Below are 25609 nucleotides of genomic sequence, written 5' to 3'. Positions count from 1 at the left end.
ACTTCTAAGGTCTACTTTGAAATTGGCATATGAAAGTCTCACTCTGATTTTGGTGATCCTGTTTTGTTGCATTGATATAAATGCTTGACCCACATTTTTATTTTACACCAATCTAAAAGAAAACAAAGCTTGGACACAGGATCTATAGTTTAATCAGAATCATACCATTCCTATATCTGTGTGCTGATTTTTTCTGCAATATAATACTTTTTCACACATTTTACTCCATTCTAAAAGCACACAATTGCAATAATTTGCAAAATCATGTGATAACATATAGGAAAAGGGCACCAGGACATCTCATTCCTAATACTACACAAGGAGCAGGATCTACTTACTCTTCCAGAACACCTGATATCAATTGTATGTTGTGGGTTCAAGTTGCTCAGTTCTCTTTTTTCTAATTTGAATATTAGTTTAGACTTTCCATCAAAAAAGTATGAAAAAAGAGAGACTACTGAAAATGATTTATTTAGGTGCAGGGGTTACCACACTTCAGAAAAACAGTGAAAAGTTGTCATGATAGGCCATTTGAGAGACCTCAAGGATACTTAACTATGTCTAGGAAAACTGAACGATTTAAAAACCTTTCTGTTTCAGTCCTTCACACCTTATCAATCATCAAAGACCATCAAGTTGACTTTTTATATCTTTGATTTTTTTTTATGTCTCAAATACTACAGTACATACATGTATATGCCTGATTTCAGTGACGGATCCAGAATTTCTAGGGGGCTGCTGACTGACTTAAGAGGGGCCCGCTCCAGTGATTCCCTATTTAATCAACCACAATGAATATGATAGCTTTGCATCTATGAATCAATGACAATAAGTTTTATTGCATTGCAGCAGCATTATTGTCTCATGTACATTTACCCCACGTTATCAATATAAAATGGTTGAGTGTTTCACATTGTATATTCATTTGATATTTAAGAATATAAAAATGTTTAGAAATAAAAGTTTATTTAATGATAAATAAATACAGTCATACAAATAATGTTAAAATGAAACATACGTAAAAAATATTTTAAATAATTTAAGTATTATTGTTAAAAAGTCCAAGTTAAAAGTAAAATCAAGTCAAATAGTCCTCTGTCCCATACATGTAAATCCTCATAATAGAAATCCTGCTCTTCTTATTCCTATTGTTATCTTAAAATATATAATATATGCAGATGATATTATCAAATGAAAATAATAAACTTTTCTACAGTTGTTATATGAAATTATAATATATTTTAATTGTCTACAAATTTCTATGTGGTCCAAGAATTAAAAGGTTCACATTTAAATTGGAATTGAATGTTTTTTATTTGAATTTCACTTATGGAAAACTAATCAGATGTGAATAATTGCCAATGAGACAACTATCCAAAAATACACATTTGGAGTGGGTATATAGGCATTGTTTTGCTACATGAAAGCCTTTAAACATGAGAAAACCCCATAATGCATATACTATGATTGTTTTCATATGTTTGTTATCATTTCATTTAAATTGAAATCCTTCTTATTTTTATCTTAAATAATCAAAAGGAGGTTTATATGATTCAACAAAAATAAAGAAATAATTTCAGACTTTTGATGTAAATAATTGATTTATTTTTAATGACTTTATATTATATGTCAAAGAAGGAGGTGGGGGATGTTGCAGGGGTCCTGATTCCAAAATCACGGGCTAAAAACATGATCTTCTGAGGTCCCAAATTAAAAAAAAAAAAAAAGATCACAAAAGAAAATCCTGGATCCCAAAATCCTGAGCTTAAAAACACCCCATCCAGACGTCCCGAAAAAGTCCTGCCCTCCATCAAGAAAAGTTAATAATCATATACAGCAACACAAATTTTCTATTTATTTATTCATTTACTTAAATACCTTAAATCCATCAACATAATAACATATCAATCTTTTAAATAGATATATAAAATAATGTTTAAATAAAGTATAAATTAATATGTAACATTAAATTATCTGACATGTATCTGTTATTTAAAAGGTAACTTTTCATTCAATCATTCATATCTTTAATTCTTCATACCAGTAATTGATATTAAATGTATCCACTACCAATAAGATCTGGCCACAACACCTAGCCAATACTGAATGTGGCAATAAAATTCAACAATAAATCACATAATTTGTTGGGTTTTTTTTGCATGGAAGGAGGGGCAGAATTTATACTGTCCTACTGGTTAATATTTCATTTACCTGAAATCTTTAAAAGATATTTTACATAGATATAGGAAGATGAGGTGTTAGTGCCAATGAGACAACTCTCCATCCAAATAACAAATTATAAAAGTAAACCATAAAAGGGCCCTAAAATTACTGGTGTAAAACCATTCAAATGGGAAATGCCTATATAGGCGAGTGACTTATTTAAAAACGACGCTTAGTTAACGACTTTAATGCATCCACCTAACACACGGCTGTATTATATATCATTCGAAAGCTGTTAATCTGTACTTTCTGTTTTGCCCGGTCGTAAAAAAAATCGTACGGTGCAATTTTTGTTAAATCAAGGTCAAAGGTCATGAAAAAACATTCCAATTTTTGCGATTACTAAATAAAACGCCATTTTCTAATTCTTGTACCATAAAATTTTCCAAAAGATCATATGAACGTTATAAAACATGATACATAATTTCCAAATCAAACAAAAAATAAGAGATTTCGATGCGCAAAAATTCCCGAAAATTGAAATTTATCACAAATCCTAAAAAAATTAAAAAATTTTCAAAAAGCAAAATATATCTTGGGGAATCGATATTAGTATGCTAAAAAAATAAATAAATGTAAATGCTTTAGGGCAATGAATATTTGTTTTGTAATTTTAAGATGCAATTATTAATTATTGTTCATGGAACAGCCTTCTATTGAAGTGTTTGCAGTTGCCCAAAAATCTGCCATCTGCAAATAGCGATCATTTTGTTAATCTATGTTAAAATAGCACAATGCTAACTGTGATATCATGGAGGAGAATGATTTTCTATAATAAAAGAAGGGGTATTTAAAGTAAGAAAAGAATATATGCAGGATAATTGAGGTTAAAATATGTTTTTTACGAAGTCAAACTGTGTTACTTTTTGTAATCATGTTTAAATGCAAACATTACTTTGCGACTAAATCGTAGGCAACATTGAAATAAGTAACCTTGTTTAGAAACACTTGGTTGTCTAAAGCGGGATGTAAGCGAACTAAATATAATGCGGCTGTTTCTTATTTAGTTTAAAATCGTGTTATAGTAAGTCATATTAAATGTGTTTGGAAGTTTAATCGCTTTAATTATTTGAATAAAAGATACTTTGAGTATTTTCTACATAAGCTTTAAAAATACAAATGCATGTCATTGTGTATGTAAAACACTATAAGCAGTTGTGAAATAACAAAATGAAAAAGTCAAATACCCTTCCTGACCTCATAAGATCATTCGCTATTTTAGGAGTGTTCGTTTTCATGGTATTTTGTGGACTGTTGTTCGTCTCTTGGACTTTAATTTTATTTTGTTCATGGTTTTAATTAACTTTATTTGATTCTTGGTTTGAGATGTTGATTGTCCCTTTGGTATTATTTTACTTTAAAGACATTAACTTGCAGTAATGAAAATCGACCAAAAAATCACCTCAAAGAAAAGTGAAGAAGATTAACGCAATAAGACAAATATCCGCGAAAATAATTTAATTTGCTCACGGTGATATATATATATAGAACCAAATCGTTATCATGATACATTTAGCTACACTGATCTATAATTTTTAAACCTTTTACTACTTGAATAGTGACGAAATATATCAAAGGGACATCAAACTCATAATTAAAAACGAACTGACAAAGCCGGGCAAAAAACGAACAAGACAAGCAACAGTATACAAAACACAACATATAAAACTACAGATTGAGTAACACAAACCCCCCAAAGGGGCTCCCAAAGGGTAGGCAGATCATGTTCCACATGTGACACCCGTCTTAGTTTAAACATATTTATTAATAGTGGATTGGGAAACAAGTTTTGCAACTTAAATTAATCGCTTTCCACTTTGCGGGTGCGAGTGCTGCCTTGTAGCGGCATTATCCTGCTCTTTTTCGAAATCTACAAAGGTGTGTTTAACTTGCAAGAGATATGGCTCTGTCTTTATACGGGTCAGCCATTTATCGTCCCCTTCCGACGGACTTTTATCGTTTCCTCCAGACCATACTCACAAATGGTGTCAAGGAAGAGCCAAAAATTCAGTCCCTGAAATTTTCATCACGGAACGGGAATCGAACCAGGAACGTTTGTGTTAGTAGTCCGATGCACTAACCACTACACCACTGCTCTCTTTTACCCGTCTTGTGGCTCATGTATTTCCGAACTCGGTGCCAAGCCTTATTCAGTTGGTGACATTCACGGCAGAAATGACAGCAATTTGGTTACGCCGATGGAACTTATCAGTCGTCATCTGGCGAAACAGATATCTCATAATTGTCAACCAACTCGTAGTGACGTCCATGAAATTTGCAAAGGGATGATTTCAACTTTGCATTTGAACTCTGGTTTAAAACATGTTTAAACCACCATTTTTCTTCAAATGTCCTGTACCAAGTCAGGCAAATGGCAGTTGGTATCGAATAATCTGTTTCTTGGTATGTTGGCGTTTGTTTTTATAGCAGTTCTGTGTTTCTGTTATATCGTTGTGTTCCTCTTATAGTTGATAGATATAGGAAGATGTGGTGTGAGTGCCAATGAGACAACTCTCCATACAAATAACAATTTAAAAAGTAAACCATTATAGGTTAAAGTACGGCCTTCAACACGGAGCCTTAGCTCACACCGAACAACAAGCTATAAAGGGCCCCAAAATTACTAGTGTAAAACCATTCAAACGGGAAAACCAACGGTCTAATCTATATTAACAAAACGAGAAACGAGAAACACGTATATATTACATAAACAAACGACAACTACTGTACATCAGATTCCTGACTTAGGACAGGTGCAAACATTTGCAGCGGGATTAAACGTTTTAATGGATCCAAACCTTCTCCCTTTTTCTGAAACAATAGCATAACATCACAACAAAGAAAAACATACGATAAAATATCAATTGGCAGACTTAACTCAAGTTGATGCATTTTACTAGTTTTTGCTTTGTGACCCGGATTTATTTCAGTTACTAGTAAATCGATTGATGACTATTGAATAGCGGTATACTATAGTTGCCTTTATTTCAGAGGAGTTGAGGCTCAATGAAATCGGTCTCCTCCTTTAGTAGTATAGATATGCAGACGTTGCTATAATGTTGTTACATAGAAATGAAAAGCTTATAATTTGGTAGTAAGGGGTGTTTTTATGGGTTGTTTTATGCTTTGTCGTAAAACTTGTTCTCAACCAACCTTCATCATCGATTTCAAGATACGTGATAGAGTAAACTATATCTGTTAAGTCTTTTATTTTCAATTTCAATGGAAAATACGAGTCCAACATTGTCACAAATTTTGCACTATACAGTGAGATGACATCATCTATATAATGGAAAGTGAAGGTTCAAGATAGTGATAGCTTCTTTTCAGTCGTCATCAGAAACTCTTGCATGAAGTCATCCACGTATGAAAAATAAACTAGTCATTCAAGCTATTCAGGAAGTCTAGTTGTAACTAGAATCGTTGCATATTAATGGATATTTTTTCTTCAAAATTATTCTGATTTGATGAATTAATGCATGTAAACAATGAACAACGCAATTTAAGCAATCAAGTTGTCAAGTTTTATAATGTGTTTATTAGTTTTTGAAATTCTTTGAAATTTCAATTTTCATTAATTTATTTTCTATTTATTTTGGTCTAAATTTTCAATTCACATTAAATAAATAAAAGGTCTTTTCACTACATCAATATTTATAATGAAGCTACAAATTAAACAATTAGAAAAGTCTAAATATGTTTATTTCAGTCTGGTAGTTACAATGCAGATTGCAATCTCTTAGTTTCACCCCCTTTATTTCAAGAAATAAGATGATTCGCGCACATATTTTTTTACTCTAAATTTTTCAGATTCTTAAGAATTTGTTTATTAAATCTTATATTGACCACATACAATGATTAAATAGGAAAAAAAGCTTAAAAGCTGTTTTTTTCGCAGATGGCGGTATTTTGGGCAACTGAATGAGTTGTTATGATTTGCTGTTTGATTATAAGTAAGCATAATTTTAGGAAATTTTATGATGTCAAAAACTTCTTTGATAGTCATTACAGGGTTGTACTTAGTTTTAATTGATTAGCATTTGCACCAGAAAGAAAAATTTGGGTTTTCACACATTTTGTTAACTTTTACTCGAATTTCAGGAAACATGTGCTCTCTGTCAAAAACACGCTTTAAATATTAAAATATGCATTTGAATAATGACTGATTATCTCTCTGCTAAAAGTTTAAATTGTTTGCATATGTGAATTTAGTAAATAAAAGTCATCTTATGCAATCAGGCTGAAATCTTAGAAAATATGCACTTATTCGTCTTTGGCCTTTGATCTTGATTTGACGGAAATTGCACCGTACGATTTTGTTATGTCCGGGCAAAACAGATAGTACAGATGTGTAGCTTTCAAATGATATACAATTTAGCCGTGTGTTAGGTAGGTGCATTAAAAATTTAATTTTATAGTTAAAGTCACTCGCCTAATAAGCACTATTCAGCAAAAATAATAGTATTGTGTTCAGATAAACAAGGGTCTGGATGGGGTGTTTTCCATTACTTTATCATTTATTCTTTACGTTCATTTGTCTCAATATATAAATTAGCACATCAATAGTTCAAATAATTATGACTTCTGGCTAGGATATTTTATAATTTTTTTCTGGGATGCGTAGGAAGGCGTCCCAGATAAAAAATAAAATAGCCTTGTCAGACGTCATAATTATTTTGACTAGCATATCATTTGCTCTATTCCTTATTTCAATCAATTTTCTCTATTCTTTGTTCCTTTAGTCATAGTTCTCCAATTTTTTATACTTTTAGCCATAGTTCCCAGTGGCGGATCCAGGGATAGGGTTCCGGGATTGGAATCCCCCCTTTTATGGACAATCAATACATTTGAAAGGGGACATTTAGTTGAACCCCCCTTTATCCTGGGTAGGGAACCCCCTTTTCAAAATGGCTGTATCCACACCTGGTTCCCTATTTTGTGAACCCTCACCCTGTACTATCTGTAAGAAATGATGGATAGAGGTTTAGGATAAAATTAAACTGTACTTATGTACATGAAGTTGTTATATTTTTCCTATAATTTTATTTTTATTTGTTTTTGTTTTTGTCCCACACTTTTTGGGTCCAAAAATAATAATATAAAACCATTTAATTAACCTTTTTACCTTTCGAGACAACCAAACAAATCATCACAAATGCTTTACACAACCGTTATAATTTAATTAAAATTCAAATGCTAACATTGACATGACAAAATTCAAGTTTTAATCAAAATTGAAGTCTCGGGCTGAGAAAGGGGCGTTTATTTCGTGTGGTCTGTGGGAATTTAATGGATTTAAGCATCAAAAAAGAGGCAAACATATAGCCATAACCCGATCTGATCAATAAATTATGTTATGGATAATGTTCATATCTTTCTACTAACCATTAAAAGTAATAATAGTAGGATTTCGTGAGCTCAGAAACCTTAATCTGTTGAAAAATGGCGTCGATTTATGTGCTTCCTTTTTGCAGCCTCAGTTACAATTTGACAAGGAGTGATGGGTATTTATGCAAATATTTAGGGACTCCTATCATCATAGATACTATTTTTGGTCATTTTATATTTAATTAGCCAATAGGATGCGAATGTGTCAGTTATTTTCAGAAGCGGAAAACACACGCCATATTTTTATCTTCAAAAATAACAACGTCTCATGCCATTTTCAGATGTTTGTTTCTTGTAAAATAAAATCTCCTAAGAAGAAAATATATCATAGTCACCTGTAAAACTTACCTATATAACTAATTAATGATGAAATGACACAAATTTAATTGTCTTTAATAGTATATTTCTTGAAAGACCACACGTACACGATGTAAACAAATTACCGATATGGCACGATACTGTCGCCGTCTATGTAAAAATCGGGATTGTCGCCCTTGGTTTTTTGGCCGTTACGTAAAATGGAAGGAGGCGCAGAACTGATCCGTGGCTTTCCCACTGTATTTTGAACTGCATTGCTTACTATACAGTCTAGTTATTTAAGTGATGGTCTAATTTTTCTTCTTGGATTAATTGAGGTGAGATAGTGTTGTGGATCAACAGCTAGTTATGTTGTAGAGTAACGTCAGTCTTACCTCTTTCATCTATTCCTTGAGTGTCTGGAGTGTCTTGATTTTCATGTGATCCTCAGACAGTCCCTTTTTCCTGATTCTATTTTTTCGGTGTCACCTTTCATGTACGGGTCCAAAGTTAACGCTCCATACTAGATTCCTGATCTCACACGTGGGATGTAGACATTTTACCTGCAAGATGAAGAACTCTTTCGCAAAATTCAACAGAATTGATTTCAAAGCAATGTCCGACTCTGCCTGAAAAATCAACTCGTCAATTACTCTACGGATTCATATGTGCATTTTTGTTACACATATTTTACAATGGCTAACATGACTTTGGGTTTATATTGCAAGTGATTGTAAAGCACACATAACTACCGATCTCATTCGTTTATCGATAAATTAGCAGTTAATAAAACTCTTGTTACTTCTACTTTCATCTTTGGTCTTTTAGTATTTCAATTTCACTGTTCCTGTTTGTCTATATTTTGCAGGTAAATATTTTCAATAACATGTCTAATCGTCCAGTTACTAATCGTCAATGCTTTTTTTTTATCATGTAGGACAATTGGTTTTCTACAGTATGTTATCTACAAAACAAATATCAACTACAAAACTACTATAACTACAAAAAAAAATATTGGTTGTTGTTGAAATCCGAGAGACGTAAATGTGTCCAAGTAAGTAACGATGGCAGTTGTGAAAGTGGAAAATACAATCTCGAAAATGATTTTCAAATACATAATAAGATAACACTACAAAGTTAGAATGAATCACATCTAAAGCCGAATATATATGTTTTGAAAATAATAGTTAGAACTGGTGTCAATAACTTTTAATGAACGTTCATTTTGTCGCTATCCAGTAAAATTTCGAAGACTTTTCTGTGTTGAAAAATTAAATCACAAAAATACTGAACTCCTAGGAAAATTCAAGACGTGAACTCCCTAATCAAATGGCAAATCAAAAGTTCAAACAAATCAAACGAATGGATAACAACAATCATATTCCCGACTTGGAACAGGCATTTTCTTATGTTTTATAGCTAGCTAAACCTTTCATTTGTATGACATTCGAATCAAATTCGATTATATTAACAACGATCCGTGAACAAAACAAACTGACACGGTAGGTGAAAATGTCAACGATTGGGGTACAGCAGTGAACACTGTAACAGTCGTAATCACTATAAAACATACACATATGTAACAAAGAAGCTATTAGCTTGTCCTCTGATGTATTCCATAACGATCTTATTTTTGACCTTTTCCGTTATACGAGTTATCGTAATACTGATGTCTCTCATTTCGTTTCTAATATCTGCAGTTTAATGTCACAATGATACACAACAGTTCGTAAAGCTCTAAGATATAATCCAAAAGATACACAAAAAGAAGCGAAATACTTGTTAACCAACTGGATATTAAAAATCATAAGTCAAAAACAAAATATCAAAGCCAAGGCAAGAATGCGATCAATAGACGAACAAAAATACACTTCGTTTGACATAGAAAAACGACAGACGGAGTAACACGAACAACACCAAAACCCTGTTGTGATTTCAAATGATCTTAAAATTTAAACAGATCCTGATTTACACGTAGCACCTGTCGTTTGGCAAATGTTAATACAAAACCGCTAATAATTCTAAAAATTGTTAGTTAAAAACAAAAACAAAAAAATTGGTGTTTTGCTACTACCTTCATATTTGTAATAACATAAGCAACACGACGATTGTCACACGTGGACCAGGATCTGCGTACCCTTCCGGAGCATCTGCTTAGTCTTTAGTTTTCTATGGTGTGTCTCCTATACTGTTTGTCTGTTTGTCTTTTTATTATTATCCATGGTATTGTCAGTTTATTTTGAATCTATGAGTTTGGTTGTCTCTCTGGTATCTTTCGTCCCTCTTTCATATCTCTGCTGGCGCACACATGTCATTTTAGTGTGCTGTAGTCGCACACTTCGATAATGAGAACACTTATATGTATAACCCATTCGGCGACGTAAATAACTAAACATCTGGTACAGATTAAAGAGACGGCTATCAAACTGCAACGATAACAACTGTTTAACGTTGACTTGATATGGCTTATAATGTCATTAATATATTCCTAGTTAAAGCCATTTGCAATGGCTTGCCATTTTTTATTTTAGAAGCTGGCATGCACAATTATGTGTAGTGATAGATAAATTCAATGTAATCAATTCAAAATCATTTCAATATTACCAAAATGAATTTTCGCAAACACTATGAAATCGATTATTATCTTCGATTGAGAAAAATTTACGTGTTTGTTGATATTCAAATTCTTGGTTTTCTCGATGTCTGAATATAAGCCTATATACAATTTGTCTTTCGGTAGAAATTGATTTTGTGGTCATTTGTAACCTCACAAGTCCAAGAAAACTGGTATCTAACAAATAGTGATGAAACACAAGTAGATTATTCACCTGAATATAATGCAAACTGAGTGTTTGAAGTTTATGTATGGGTTTACAGTATATTAATAAGAAAATGATAGGTTTAAGATATACACAATATGTGACAATAACCTGTGAAGTAAAATGACAGATAATAAGTTTTTTTCACTTCATATATAATCAATAAAGATGTTACATACTGTGTGATCATACGTTATCAATATCTAAGTGTTTAATTCAACGATATCTTAATGTTATTAATACATTATACGACATTTATATAAACATTTCAATGGATCTATGTTTTTGTACAATGGACAACTTTGAATACATAATTGGAATTATGGTGTTGTGTTTATGGATACTAATTGCGATTTTAGAATTATAAGAAAGTCAAGTCTTATAGAAGCCATAATATTTTTGTTAATGTGTCGTGAGTATGTTTTCACATTATTGTTTACGTACAGTTGATATCTATCTATGTATTGATGACGCTATTTATCGGTTCCCGAAATTCTTTTCCAAGATTCTTTTCCACAAATGGAAGTTCTTTGAAAATTAATGGAAACAATTTTTTTCGATCGATTTCATAACCCATGGAGGTCGTATTTTATAAGACGATTTCGGACACTCATGTGTATCAACTAGGTAACCTGTTATATTGTTTGCGACTGTCATACAAGTGAGATGTTTAGATAGCTATACAACAAGGTTTCGTCCACCCTTTTCTACATAGGCAAATGCCTGTACCACACCAGGAGTATGACGTGTGTTATCAATTCGTGTGATGTATTTAAGCTTTTCAATTTGCTATTTGATTATACATTTTCCGTTTTATATTTTCCTTGGAATTTTACTTTTTTGATTTGTTACTGCTGTCATCCTTATCGGTCTTGAAGGATAGATTATATCACAAATGTCAAAAAAAAAAAGCCAAACCAAAATATTTTTTTTTTATGTATGGGCTATCTAAAAAAAAATGATGCCAAAGTGTGACAATCATGGAAAAAAAGTCATTGCAAATCTTTCATTCTATCATTCTTCTTTAATCTAGAGACATTCAAGTTTACAAAACTACCATGGGTTAATGCAAAGAAATGAAAGCAAAAAATTTAACAACATTTTACTCATAAGAATTTATCAATTTTTCAAAGCGAACAACAGCATACTATCATCAAGTTGCTCACAAACATTATTAAGTATAATGTATTTTTTTTACTTGATGCAATAGAGGTAATAGCTGATTTTCCTGCAATTGTTTTCCCTAATATACAAGGATTTATTTTTCAAATACATAAATTTCACAATTTTTTAGTGTACTCTTTAATATTTACTAACAAGGGTTTTTGAATCTCTTTGCAAAAGTTTAAACTTTATATAAAAATTACAAGAAATCAAACCTATATGATCTCATTACATCCTCTGAAAATTTCACACCAATTGCTTCTGTCAAATTTAAGCTTTCTTCATTTAAAAAATACAAACATATATTGTTGATCCTTTTGTTTCACTCCTGACATATTTTGTTCAGTAACTTTAAGACTGTTTTAAATTGAATGTATAGAAAATTAGTAGTGATATCAATTTTAAATTTACAATCTCACAAAAAAATAAACCTTTTAGTCACTTGGTGGCACATTTTTTTTAATTTCGAAGCGAAAAGCAAACTTTTAACATGTTTAACGTGTATAACACTTTTATTTTTTAAGAATCGTAGATAAAAAGTGTCAAGAAAAAATACTTTGCAAGACAGATATACTATTCTCTGACTTTCTCATTACATTGTTAAGATTATACAATTGATGCTATAAGGAATTATGTTGAATTTTGTTTGAAATAAACTATATCAGAAACTCAATGTCAGGAGTGTTACAAATGTTATACTCCTGACATTGAGTTTATTGTTGCCATATTTTACATAAAACTGACCTGATATCATGTAGTCTGTATATTCAAATATAATGTTAGAGCACATTTCGTACATATTGACCAATTTTGCTGATGGTCTATAAAAAAAAAAAGAAGATTATCCTTTAAATTTTTGTCAGTCTCTTGTTTAATACTATTATATATGTTGTTTTTATGTCAGATAATGTATTATGATTAGGAAGTTCTTACTACCAAAGATGGTAATAGCATGTGCTATGTATAAAAAAAACTGTACCCAAAAATGTCATAAAAAATAATTCATGTTATTTTTTATAGAAACAATGTTGTTATTGTTAAGTTTTTTTTTCTTGAATTTAAGTGTGAACATCACCTGTTGCAGATCATCAGTAACAAACATGCCATTATTATTGCCTTCCCTGAACCGAAACTTAAAGTAAACATGTCTTTGTATGTTGTATTTCTACATTAAGATACATTGTTCAAAAGCTGTTGTTGCTGTTCAATATTAAGTGGTGAATATTGAAATGTACGAGGGAAAGGTTGTGCACTCTTCATATTAATTAAATACCTCAACTTGTTCGAAAACACATCAGTGTTGTGCATGTGTGTCGTGATTATTCTGTCAAGTTTTTCAAAGTTTCGACCTGATGAACACTCATTTTCGCTGAGAAATGATATATCTTATCCACTGCTCATCTATACTACCTTGGTTGATCACAAATAGTTCAGAAATCACACATAGCTTGAAAAAGTGATTGTTTAGATACTACTTCAATCATTTTAGGCATAATAATTTGGTCAAATACTCTGATATACGCCACATTCTTTATTACAGATGAGATCTAAAACCTAATTCCGCGTGGTGTAGTCAGGTAAAAGAATATTCAAGAAATTACATTGGTAAGACACTATTTGGTGGAACAATGTGGAAATTTATCATATTATCGACCAACGTTTTCTATTCATCGTAACAACAATGCAACCTTTGTGTTAAAAACAACACAAACATTTTTCCTGTGAAACCTATTGAAATTGAATATTCAGAATAAAAAATGAATTCTATTAGCAGCTTCATTTGTTTCTTACGATTAACACATAATGCTCAATGAGAATTAATCTAAGATAACCATGCATCACTTCTGCAGTTTTATTTTGCATTTACATTGTTTAAAAGAGGATGTCAGTGGGATTAGCATATGCTTACTACGGGTAGTATGTGCTACATTTGCCACAATAATGGCCATTTAAATAACAAGAGATTTCGTAATTTGAATCTGTTTTTTCTGGTTTTTACATTTTCGAAAAAGCTTCACTAATTTTTAATGAACGTATTGTGCATTTATAGCTGCTTGATACTGAGATAAGATATTTGTCGACTATAACAATAATGATATTTTCATCATCTGTTTGTTTATATCTAATATTTGAAAGTACATGTAGCTTTCGTAATACAATTGATTAAACAATTATAAACAATTGTTTTCTACAAATTACATACAAAAATATGTAAAACACAGCTGTTGTTACAATGTATAATATAATTTTTCCAGGAGAAATAAAATGATGTAAATTGTATTCGTTGAATATTGACCAATTTTCATAATAATACATACTCAAAACAATATATGTACGATTGTTTAGTGTTGCACCTGTCGTTGCAAGTGAATTAAATTGCTTTACTTGTAGTTAACTTGTTTGTTTGTTTGTCATTTTCAATTGTTCGTTATGAGAGACTACAGTAAATTGCTTTTCTGTCTCTGTCTTATGGTTGTCTCAGTGCAGGAAGGAATGCAATCATTTGCAAGTTCACAAAAAAGTAAGTTTATTCGAATATCAGGATCCCTCAAGAATCCGTGTCTTTTATCTAAAGTTTCAGGAACATAGTAGTTTATTTGAATAGTATGATCCGTTGCAAATCCGTTTCGTTTACCGAAAGTATAAGGAACATAACAAGGTATTTGAATAGCATTCTCCCTGTAAAATAATTGTCTTATATCTGAAGTTTCATGAACATCGTAGTTTTTTTTCAAAGTATCATCCCATGAGAATTCGTTTATTTTTAGGAACATAGTAGTTAACTCGGAAAATTCCTTCATGTTTGCATTATCATTCTGAACATATCTGCCCATATAAATATTTGTTTTAAATCAAAATTCAGTAAATCATTGCACCTTAGATACTTTAAGAAAATGTTTTAAACATGGGTTTTTATTTGTGATATCTGGTTAAAAGGCCGGTGCTGAGAGTAGTCAGCTTCATTATGTGTGATGCATGAATTGTTAGCTAATTCTGGTTGTTGATGAGGAATTTGAAATCAGATGTGCATTAACCCGAAGCTCCGATGTCTTTTTTTAAGACATCTAAGACTTGCGTGAAATATATCTCACTTGTTATTGATTCAACTGCAATATTTCAATCGTAATATCATTTATTGTATGACAGGTTCGTTTCTATTTTTAAACACAGACCTGTCGTCTTCACTTGTATAAGCATTTCTTTCATTAAACAGTCCTAGACAAATACATATTTCAAAATGTGAAAGATATTTTGCATTAATTATGTCAATAACGTAGTGTACAGCTAATTTTATCAGCTTATTGTTATTCATCAAAACATGCATAAGGGAGGTTGTTTGAAAAGTTCGTGATTATTTTTTTTTTGAAGAAGTACTTTTAGTTTCATTAACCACTGCGTTTCTAACTAAACCAAAGTAAACAGGCTGTACAGCCATTGTTAGCCTGAAAAATAACATATGGTTAAGTGGTGTAATATTAATCCTGCCTTTAGTCAAGCACATTGGTTTTGTTTGTTTCCAAATGATTTTTATTTGTTATTCCATTTCGGACTGTACATTTCAATTAGTGTTAAGGGCATGCGATACAGTTTTAATCCCGTATTTACAGTTTGATGAACATTTCCATATAGGCTATTTTTTGCCTGATTAAATTAAATATGTAATAAAAAATAGACTTGCGATACTTTCACTTCTGACCCCCTTCGGATGCGTAGAGTGTACGTAAAATCAACTAGGATTCGGCGTAATCCCCTTACAATTTCACTTACCCTCTATGGATCTGTAATGAGTAATCGGGAAAATATACATTTTTTTATTACCTGTTTGCAGGAACAAATGTTTGTCATCTTTCTGCAGACCCAGGACCCTGTAAAGCACACTTCCAAAGATATTATTACAGTCAGAAGCACGGGGAGTGTAGAACATTTATATACCGCGGATGTCAAGGAAATGTCAACAATTTTTTTACTCTATCAGCATGTGAGGATTACTGCCAATAATAAGTGAGTACGTGCTAGTTGCTGTAACTTGAGAGTCATATAAACATGAGTCATCTAAAATGCATCATGGTTTACTTTTGTGTCTTAAAAAAATATTATATGTAATTCACAAATTTAACATAAGTTATTAATATAATCTCTAGCCAGTTAAAAAAGGAACGAAAGATACCAAAGGGACAGTCAAACTCATAAATCTAAAACAAACTGACAACGCCATGGCTAAAAATGAAAGAGACAAACAGAAAAACAATAGTACACATGACACAACATAGAAAACTGAAGAATAAACAACACGAACCCCACCAAAACTAGGGGTGATCTCAGGTGCTCCGGAAGGGTAAGCAGATCCTGCTCCACATGTGGCACCCGTATGTTGTGAGTTCGAACCCCACTCATACGGGTGCTCTCGACTACAATCTTAATTGACTAGGATTGTCAGTTTTCATATAGAAGTCGGTGGTTCTCCCGGGAACTCCGGATTCCTCAAACAATTAAAACTGGTCGTCACGCACGAAATAGCCTAAACGGTGCTCAAAAGTGTCGTTTAAGCGTCTGGCGTACTAAAATATAATCCTGGTAATTTTGATAACTATTAAATACCAAAAATCAAATGTAATATATACATGTATCCGCTGTTCATCAATAAATGTTACAAGTAGGGGATAGGCAGTCACTACAGTGACATAATTTGCAAAAAGTAAGATGTTTTCCTTCAAAAAAATGTTCTTATTTTTAAAAGAAAGGAGTAAATTAATGCGAGTGGGTTAAAGACACAATTGGTACAGACAGAGAAAGACAGAGAACTAACGAATGAGCGACAAGAAAGAGAGGGTGCCTTTGTAATGTAATAAGAACAAAAGATTCCTCTCTTGTTAATGTTGAACCGAATAATTAGCTATATTTGTCAAAGAAAAATGACAGAGCGTAATTATGTTTACTTTTCTTTTATGTGTGCATTTGATACGATTTGATACATTGTTTTTATTTAAAAATCACCAAGTAAATTAAAATGAAACAAATATTCTGTAAAGAAGAAAATATACAATAACAATGCTTTCTTTTACAGATTCCAGAAATATTGGATATACACTGGAACTTCAAATTTACTTCAATTTGTGGACCTAATTAAACTATTGCTTCATAGAATAAACACAAACATTTTGTACTTATTTTTTGGTCCACGTTCATATGAACCGTGTATTCCCTTTGAATCAATGAGAAGTACGTTATTAGTTGATATAGATGTTCTTTTTGACACTGTAAGAAGCTGAGCATCTTCCTCTTTTCAAAGACTATAAAAAATAAAATGTGCTATAATTGCCAATGAGACAACTCTCCATAAAAGACCAAAATATAAACAAGTTATAAAACAGTCGAAGAATTCTTATCAAAACTATATTGAACAGCCCGCAAAAATGACGTCATTCAAAAAACTGTTTCTCATATTTATCAGAAATGAGTTAATTTAGTTAAGACAGTAAAGAATCGTAAATGAAATGAGATCAAATTCGACCGCAAAGATGCAGTAAATGACTTACGTTTACCGTATAATGGTGTTTTATTTTGTCTCTATAAAATGTATCCCCTTACTCTATAGTAGGGTGCCCAATCAACATTTGCTTTAACGGAATAACACACGGCTATATTTAATATCACTGAAAAGAAGAGAACAAACCTCATCGAAATATTGTTGTCGTCGTTGTCTGCCGTGGTCACGGTTTTTTTTAAATCAGGGTCAAAGGTCAAAGCAAAAATTTCAGAAAAATGCACAGTCACTTTTAGATAGCTGGTTTCTCCTACATATATGCATTTGGAGCAAAATAAAAACAACCAATTTATAGAAATATATCTTTTGTATCTACATTTAAAACTTATTTTATATTTTTATCCCCAAAAATGACTTTAGATTGACGGTTTTGCATATAGGGTGCAAATTTTAAATTTTCAAAGAGCTGTTAAATAACAGTGACCTTGACCTTTTTCAAATTTTAAATTTAAAATTTTTGTATTTAATTCATTACAAGTTACATCTAAAGATGTTTTTTATATCTTAACTGTAATGATTTGTCGAAAACAAAATGTGTTTTTCACGTCTTTTGATAGCCAGGTGTTCGTCAATTTCTAGGTAGATACCAAACTTCTGTTATTGGTTGTGAAAGAGTATATACAAATCATTTGTTTTGAAATTTGTGTAACATTAACGTCAAACGTGGTTGAATATGAAGCTATGCGTATAGCTTTGCTTTACAGAAGTAAAAGTTAATGCATACGGAGAAAAGGGGAGGTTAAAGTTATAAAAACAAAACGTTAATTAGAAATAGGTAAAACACCCCATCCTACATATACAGATGACTAAATGAGCAACAATTGGCTATGCTGTTTACAAGTATTCCAAAAATAAAATGAGGGTTATGTACAGCACCGTGAGATGTATTTTACAAACAATTGTAAACAAAAAAGGCGTGAGAAACCGAAGGGACATTATGAAATAAAGACAGGCTGACAACATCATTGCAAAACACGAAAAAAAGAACAAATGCAAATAGAAAATTATGATCGAAGCTGGTATTACCTACTACGTTGAATGGTCTCCTGTGGTTTAAGCCCACCAACCACGGCAAGGTCAGATACCATACGGCAGTTTTTTTTTTACATATCTTTCCCCACTAGATAGATTATTACTATATTTCCAACGATTTCAAAATTGAGTAGATGTTATATTTATTGTTTAGAAAAGATTATGGACTGCTTTATTTTCATTCAATAGCTAGCAATGATTCATAAGATACAAACAGAAAAATGAAATCTTATACATCTACATCTTCGTAGTCATCAATGTTTCTAACTGCAACCAGAACGAGTATTTGCATTTTGACAAATGTCATTTGCCTGACATGGGCATTAATCTGTACATGATAGATTTTCGTCGTCGAAACAAATGCAAACTTAATCTTGCAGAAATTCATATGACATCTGACCTTCGAGATAGAAAGGAACATTGAAGTCATTCTTCTTTTCCCATCCTAACTTAAGAGGAGAATGTAGTATAGTTTTGCTATATATGGGAAAACATCAAATTTATGTCTGGAGTGAAGCTCTTATTACATACTGTTTAAAAGTAAATTTACAAGGATGAAGTTTGACAAGGGAGAAATTATAAGTTAAAATTGACAATGGAAATGGGGAATGTACCAAAGAGACCACAACCCGAACATAGAACAGACAATTTTAGCCAATATTACGCTAAATTTGTTTAGGTCACAATCATCTATTTTGATTTTTGACTTGAGATCATTCACTGATTCAGCGTAACAACATGATCTCGAGCTGCGTCCATAGATGCATCGATGTCACAATAAGAAAGGTTTGACAAATCAGAAAAATCATCTGGGTTTTCCTTTAAGACTAAAAAACAGCGCGCTTACCGATCCTAAACAGGGATCCTAAACAGGACGTTGTATCGCATCATGTTAAAACATGTGCGCCTGGTAGAATGTTACAGAGGGCCAACCCGAGACTTTTACATATTTCGTGGACAGGCATATAGCGGCGAAAATCTTGTGTGCAAGTTATAGTGTCTGTTTGAAAACATGGCTCTAGCGTATGCTGCATGGAGGGGAAGTAATGAACGCATGCGATCAGAACATCTGTATCTTGTGACTTTATTATTATCCTACCCTATATGCCTTTTACACCGAACTCTTTATCTACATGAATAGCATGTAAAATCATGCAGGTATCTACTTCATCGGGCGTACAAAATGATTCTCAAAACCTGAATACTCCTTCTTAACAGAATTGGGGTCCTTGGAAGTGCTAGCTAGATAAATGACGCTTGAAATATACTAAAATATACATGATCTTTACGTGTTCCCAGACCCTCGATAAAGCTTTTGTTTGTGCTAATTTCTCGCCTATTAATAAGCAATTCAGTTATTAAGAACCCTGACAAATAACACACGTATTTCATTCCTACTTTGTTTAGGGTTTGATGGGCATTGTTTAACAGGACTGTGTGCCATATTCCGGGTCTGAAACGTGACCGAAAGATTTGATTTGTATATTACATTTATAACAAAAAATCAATTAAAAAAAACAATTAAAAATATAAAAACCAACAAAAAAAAATATTTCCTAAAACAAAACAACGATCTTCAAAATAACTCGACTATTCAAAACATACATATCGACCATACAACAAGTAAAAAGAGAAATGAAGTAAGTGACAATTGTCCTAGTTAATGACCTGATAGTGTAAGCTACAAAACAATTAACGGCACGAGTAAAGGCGTGTTTGAATCAAGACAGAATTATCACTAAATTTGTGTTTTAAATTGCTATTTTCTTCTCACCGAGTAAGATTACACGAAATATATTTGGCACACATATGAACCATGTCTTATTGATGAAATCAGAGTAAAAATCTTGTGAAAGTTACACGCAATATATTTTCTTTCGTTCAAAATGTGACAAATTTCAGCTAAAAAAATAGTCTTACAAAAATCATGAAGTACTTTCACTTAAATTATATAAATCTTTTTAGCTTCTGTTATATGATAAATTTTATTTTTAAGCTAGATGATCAGTATCATTTGAACAAATAACACAGAAAACAATAATTTTATTTTTCGTGTTGAAGATGGCCTGTATGAGTAAGTATTTTTGGGTACCCCTAGAAAGCACAAAATTCTGAAAATCGTAACCACGGTAGTCTACGACGACATTCATGATTGGAAAATGTAAGGATTTTCCAATAGTTTGCATATAAATATAGCCGTCCGTTAACTTAAACTCGTTAACTAGACGTCTTTTTCGATACAGGGCACCCTACTACTACAGCCAATTTACGTTGTAGAAAAACATAGAAATTGCTCTTGTTTCTTTATGGTTTTGACGTGTACAGATTTCAGTTCTACTTTTATTGTCAACTTGAAAATTTTCGTTTCGTATATTAAGAAAAAATCACCAGTACAAAAAAAAACCTCATTAGTGTCGCTGAAGTCAACAAATGTTAAAAAAAATTGAATGGATTTTAGGACCCAACATTCCCAATTTTCAGCTAAGGTATGACAAAAAAGAGATGTTATATGATTTTCTATGGTTCTTCGAATTCTATAAACTAAAGATCAAAATAAGTGAAGATGAACAATTAAAAGCAATAAACGCAACCGTTCGGCCGTCAGGATTATAAAAAACTCATACTATATACTGGCTGTACAAGGCACACACATAAAAAAATAAGTAACAATGCAAATGAGAAAATATAAGCCTTATTTTATAACAAATCTAATCACGATAAAACAAGTACGACAGAAATGAACCAGCAACAACCACTGAATTGCAGGCTCTTGACTTGGGCCAGACACATGCAGAATGTAGAGGAATAAGTGCCTAGTTTATTTTATTACTTAGGTAGAAAATCCCTAGTATTGCACCACAATTAAAAATTGTAAACAGTTAATTTTTAGTTATGACCATCTCTATAACATTGCAAGTCATCGCAGAAGTTGTTCGTGAGAGGAGTAAGTTCGGTAAGAACCATATTTGACCCCGATTATAAAGTTCAATGATTCAAAATAAAACAAATGTCTTGAGTTGACTTAAAGACATGTGAAAAAGTTTAATAGAACTATTAATGTCAATGTTTTATTCTAAAGCGTAAAATTGTACTTCCCAAATAGGTAAAAATAAGAGATTTACAAGTTGATGAAAATTTGCATATAGGCTACTTTTTACCTGATTAAATCAAATATGTGATAAAAAATATACCTTCATGTTCTACTTTTTGAGTAAAATAAGGTCGAAATTTTGTATATTTGCTCAAAATTCAGGTTTGTGTCCGTATTTTCTTTTTCGAAAGAAAGACATAACTTTTTTGTTTTAAAAGATAAACACAAATTGTTTTTTATTAAATAATCGGTAATTTCTGTTTTTTTATAAGTATCATAAAAAATTATGCAATTTTTATTCAGAAATGACTCATATTTATCAAATGGTCATGAATAGAGGAAAAAACGTCATTTTTTGCTGCATGTTTATCAAAATTAAAAAAAAATCCGCTCTTTACAGTTTTATAAAATTTGGGTCACATAATCTCCTTGCAAAAATAAAAAAAATGCTGTTTTAAAAAATAGGGGTCCATGCTCTCGTTTTCAAATTAAATGAGTTTGAATGATAAAATCAGTCAAAAAATGCATCTTTACACGATATGTCATAGTTTGACGTCGCGAAAATAACATTTTACGTTAGCAACGTCATTACCTCCCCTGTAACTGTATCGTATGCCCTTAAACACTATAGTAGGCTAGGCAATGGTAAACATGTTAAACCCCGCCCTTTCTGTGTTTTCATTCCCAACTCATGAGCCTGTTATTCTGTGGTTAGCGTTTCTTGTTATCTATCAAAACAAAACACTTGTTTGTCATATATTTATGCCTTTTTTTCTTTTGAAGTATTTATTTTCCATTCACACATTTCGTGTTTTGTGTAGCTACTATATGGTATGAGGCTTGCTCATTGTTAAAGGCTTTACGGTGAACCCTTTTAAGGATAAGATTCTAGAGGATTAATGAAAACTTATTATTATTAATGGGTTCCATTTGGCATTTTTAGTTACTTCCGATGTAACTAGGTTTTTTCCTTACTATTTGGGTGGCCACGTTAAGTATAATATCACAGTATTTTGTGGAAAATAACATTTATCGACAGATCGCATTCTTAGTCACATCTGTAAATGTTATTTCAATTAAAAAAAAAAACTTGTTTATATTTGACTGTATCTGCATAAACAAAACATGATGAGAATGGTAAAGTACATGTACCAGGAAGAGGAACTTTAGAGGAAAACCAAATATAATCATTTTAAATTGCATATTTACAAAGAGGTATACTAAGGTATTTTAATGATTGGACTCAATTTCATCCACTACCCCGGATGTGGTAAAAGGAGAATACGAATGTAATTCAAAGCGAAATAAGAAAACAGAAAATGTAAATTTCAGTGGAAATGTTCTTCATTTTTGTTGTGTTGGAAGTTCACTGTTATGTCTATATGTTACCATAACTTATTGTCTTGATTTGTTCATCAAATTAATCTTTAGCTCTTTGTTGAAAGTGTCATTTTAACTCTGAAAAGAAGCAAAGCAACAGATACGTTTTGTGTTTATTGTAGCTGCGCATGTACTCGTTTTGTTCATGGATTAACACTCCATATCCTTTGTATTTTCTGTTATAACTCTTTGTAACATAATCGAAAATAGATTGTTAAAACAAGACGTTTATCGATCCAGTTTTTTAAACAAACATTTGTACAGGTCCTATGGTACATTTGTTTATTCTGATACGCCTTTGTAATATCTAGCATATACACAATAACATGGAAGAAATAGCAAATATAAATATATGAATACAATTTACAAATATCACTTGAAATATTTAGCAAGGAGAACGCACGCAGGAGTTGATAAAAGATGATGCATGACTTCCTCAATGTTGATATCTTATACAACTTATTATGATTACAAAATGAAACACAAATTCCCAATATTCAACCAAACACTTCAATAACAAAAATGTACAAAAGATGCATGTTCAACATGTCTTCGTCGTTTTATGGTTGATTATGTGGAGTTGTGGATCTTTTTCTTCCTGGTTTGAATTCCATTGTTTTTTCTGTTTTAAAGCTAGACATAAACTTTCGTTACATATGTTTCATTTTAAAATGGATCATTATTATCAGTTTACCCAAAATAGAATGTTCATGTACTTTGTCACAATAAGGATTGAAGTATGCTTTTGTGTAAAAGATATGATAATAAGTGTTGGTCATCTTGCAATTGTTGATAGCTACAAGTAGTGTGCAAAATTATACAAACCATGAATGAGTAGATTGTTCACGACAAAACACACTTGTGATTAGAAAGAAAATTTTGAGATATAATTTTAAAATCTAATAATAAAAAATCTGGAATCTGCAAAAATTTTGATAAATGATGTTTATAAGCAATTAAGACTTATATAAAAAGATAAATTTTAGTGATGGGGCAAACATTTTACCTTGTATCATGTCATTATAGAGTTATGAAAATAAACAAGATTTGAATTTGTTTTTGTGAAAGTGTCGAAATGTGATAATGCCAATGAGTTCAAGATTCTAATAACTCTCACCAACTTTTTGTCGAATATTCTACAAAAATGATTATATCAATGTACTAACATGTTTTATGAGTCCCTCTGGTATCTTTCGTGCTTCTTTCATTATAGGCTCTAGACAGTTAAGGAAAATAAGTATAAAGAATACACGGTGTTGATGCTTACACAAACAAAGGGAATAAACAGATCAACGTTTCATTAAGGACACTTGCTTGAGGATGTGACAAGCAAACTGTGACAGTGAAGTTGAATTCATTTACCATCGATCAATAAAATGAAATCATTGTCATAGAATTCAATCCAGACCTACATGCACACCTAGATACAATTAAATACACAAACTAAAGAACATAAGTTGAGATATTGGAAAAAGAAAAAAAAAAGAAAAAGGTCAAACCATTTAAAGTAGGTATCGACCAATTAACATACAAATGAGGTAAAGGTCGCACTATGTATGCCAGATAGACAGGCAAACCTGACAATCTTTTACATACTTCAAATCTATTTGACCTTATTGCTTATATTCCTGAAAGACAAACTAAGCCCGCAAAGCCTCAAATTGATCATTGAAACATGTAAAGTAGGCAAAGATACGATGGACCCTGACAGACAGACATGTGCATCTTAAAATCAACTCATACTCCAAATATAATTGATGATTTGCTTATAGTATCTTTAAAAAGAGACCTTACCGAAACTAAATATTGTTTAATGAACCATGAACATGAGGTCAAGGACAGAAATGTATACCATTAAACTTTTCCATACACCAGTTGTATTTGACGTATTGCCTATAGTGTTTGAAACACAAAAACTTAACTACGATCAATGAATCGTAAAAATGAGGCTGAGATTATCAAACCTTTCAAATGCGTTACGTTTCAAAGGCACGTTTTTAAAAGATAATTGGCATTGCTATGCCTGCTATGGACATCATATGGTTTCCTCACTTTGTTGACTGGTGTCTTTTTTTCACATAGACATGACCTTATATAAGAGCCTCTATTATCTTTTAACTTCACGTCCGTCGAATGGTAACATACGCTGTACATGTACTACTTTAAGATATCATACGGTATATTTTGCTTATAATGAAAAGGAAATGAAAAGTAAATAAAAACCTGTTATATCTCTGAATAACGTGTCATAGAATTAAATTATAAACCTGTTACCATTGATAATTATCTACGTTTACGGTTTAGTCTATTTTTCGTATTTTCCATTTGACGTGGCTCGGTACTCATATATCATATCATTGTGTCATTTTGCTATGGTTATTTTTTATTTATTTGTTTCGTTTTTGCTAATGTTGTACAATTTGTTTTGACTTTTTTCCCCCTATTATCGTATCATTGTCAATATACATAAGGATGTGACGTTATGATCTTTCTTAAGGGGATCGGCCCACAAAATAATTTCAAAAGAGCAAAAAGGCTCCAATACCTCTGCTTTCATAGTTTTATCTAATAAAAAAAAATTCAATTGAAGTACTTGCCTTTTTCCAAATATATCGCTACATAAACGCAAAAGGTGTGTCAAGGCTTAAGATTTTATATGTGCATGAAATC

The 25609-nt window shown here is 31.6% G+C and overlaps 1 long non-coding RNA gene across 1 annotated transcript; it reads left to right on the top strand.

Moving 5' to 3' along the window:
• The first annotated feature begins 14269 nt into the window (after nt 1-14269).
• Nucleotides 14270-17055, top strand: LOC139528777 (uncharacterized). Its single transcript, XR_011665675.1, has 2 exons — nt 14270-14412; nt 16957-17055. It is a non-coding gene; the product is annotated as an uncharacterized lncRNA (long non-coding RNA).
• Nucleotides 17056-25609: the final 8554 nt, after the last annotated feature.

Source organism: Mytilus edulis, chromosome 6, assembly GCF_963676685.1.
Source record: "Mytilus edulis chromosome 6, xbMytEdul2.2, whole genome shotgun sequence".
NCBI classification, from domain to species: Eukaryota; Metazoa; Mollusca; class Bivalvia; order Mytilida; family Mytilidae; genus Mytilus; species Mytilus edulis.
This window is presented reverse-complemented; position numbering and strand designations above follow the sequence as displayed.